Source organism: Gopherus evgoodei, chromosome 7, assembly GCF_007399415.2.
Source record: "Gopherus evgoodei ecotype Sinaloan lineage chromosome 7, rGopEvg1_v1.p, whole genome shotgun sequence".
Taxonomy (NCBI): Eukaryota; Metazoa; Chordata; order Testudines; family Testudinidae; genus Gopherus; species Gopherus evgoodei.
In genome coordinates this window covers 24,065,249-24,067,387 of record NC_044328.1, presented here as the reverse complement: position 1 = coordinate 24,067,387, position 2,139 = coordinate 24,065,249, and positions in this window count along the sequence as shown.

Sequence of the window (2,139 nt, the reverse complement as noted above, 5' to 3'; positions counted from 1 at the left end):
TTGGAAAACATGCCTTTTAGAGAAAGACTTGAGCACAATCTGCTTAATTTCACAAAGAGAAAGTTAAAGGAGGACTTGATCCCAGTCTCTAAGTACACTGCTACCTCGATATAATGCCACCTGATATAACACGAATTTGGATATAACGCGGTAAAGCAGTGCTCCGGGAGGGCAGGGCTGCGCACTCTGGTGGATCAAAGCAAGTTCAGTATAACACGGTTTCACCTATAACTCAGTAAGATTTTTTGGCTCCTGAGGACAGCATTATATCGAGGTAGAGGTGTAGCTACATGGAGAACAAAAAATTGAAAATAGAGGGCTCCTCTGTCTAGCAGACAAAGGTATAACGAAGCTTCAGTGGCTGAAAGTTGAAGCTAGACCAATCCAGACTGGAAATTAGGAGCAAACTTTTAACAGTGAGGATAATTAACTATTGGAATACTTATCAAGGGTTGTGCTGGATTCTCCATCAATGGCCACTTTAAAAACAAGATTGGATAATTTCTAAATATATATACTCTACCTCAAACACAAGTTAATTCAGGTATGTTCTATGTTATACAGGAGGTCAGACTAGATGTTCACAATAGTTCATTCTGGCCAGACAATCTATGAATCCTCATTAAAAAGAAATGAAATAGATTCTGTGTAGACAATGAGATGGGCTTTCTTCCTTCTCCATCCCTACAGCTCTGCTCTTGATGCGCAATAAAATCTATTTTCTTCATCATCTTCTCAGTACACAAAGAATGACATTTTCAAAAGTGCACAGCATTGGCCAATCTCTGCTCCCATTAAACTCAATGATAAAACACACTTTCACTTCAATGGGAGCAGTTAATACAATATTAAGTGCTTTTGAAAATGCCATCCAGAGAGTTCTTGTAAAAGCACAAATTCAACAAGATTAATAATACTTCTTTGATGGATTGAATTTACTGAGGGACAACGTATACTAAATTCTCAATTGCTGAAGGACAATCTACACTCATTGCTATGTTTGTTTTCCATAAGCTACTCTTAATATAACTTTTTTGAGTGATGTACCAGAATATTTGGATGCTAATATTTTAACTGTATTGTTAAATTTATTAACCTTAATTTGGCATCTTGAAGATTATGCACTACATGTATTTTATGACTTTTAAATCAAATTTTGTACTTAGGGATAATACCCAGATGTACAGACAATTTTCCCTTAACCTGTGTATTAGACAATTTTAACATTATGTAAGTGGTCATTTTAACATTTTATGTAAAGTGGTCATTTTTCTTCTGTTATTTGATCTATATGGCATAATTTCAAAAAATATCATTAAAATGGGGATCTTCAAATTTAGTTCAACTTTTTTATATTAAGTCTATTTTGCATTAATGATATATTTTAATAGCATACTTTTTTTTGGGGGGGTGGCATATGTATGTACATCTTTTAAACCACTTGCTTGATTAATAGAAAAGAAAAACATCATATGTGTATATTACTTGGCTATAGGCATGGATGTAGATGTTTTTGTAAGTTATAACAAACATTGCCTTTCTTTCCCCTTTGCTTTTCTTCTGAAACGCATTATCTTTCTAATACTCTATGCCTGTAACACCAGATGTGCCCGACTTTTAACATCTAGAGCACAGAAGTGAGAGAACTAAATTCAGTCTCAAGCCTTAGGTTGAGCAGCACTTACCTAGTGGTCCATTGAAATCAATAGAACTACTTGTGTAAGTGCTATTCAGCATGAGGCAGGGTTGCAGAACAGGGCCTAGGACAGAATATGATGGATGGGTTTGAGTTTCCTTACTTTAACTGATTTGTTGCAGCCTTACCACTTTTGCTCTAGAGTTTTAGAAAATATGAATTGCATGTCAGTTGTCAAATTACACAGCTTTGATATTTTTCAGTCATCCTCAGAATTTGGGACTAAACTTCCAGCCTGAAATTGAAAAATGCCCAAGGTTCTATTTCTAATGCTTTGTCTATACTAGGAAAACTCAGTGTCCAGACAGCTCTGTACCATCGCCATCAAGCCCTTCATCCATGTTCTCTTAACAGGATGACAGAGTTGGTGCTGTGGGAGCTGGACTTGTGGGTGGTCCCATCAGCACATGCCCAGGACCCAGGAGACCTGGCATGGGTAGAGG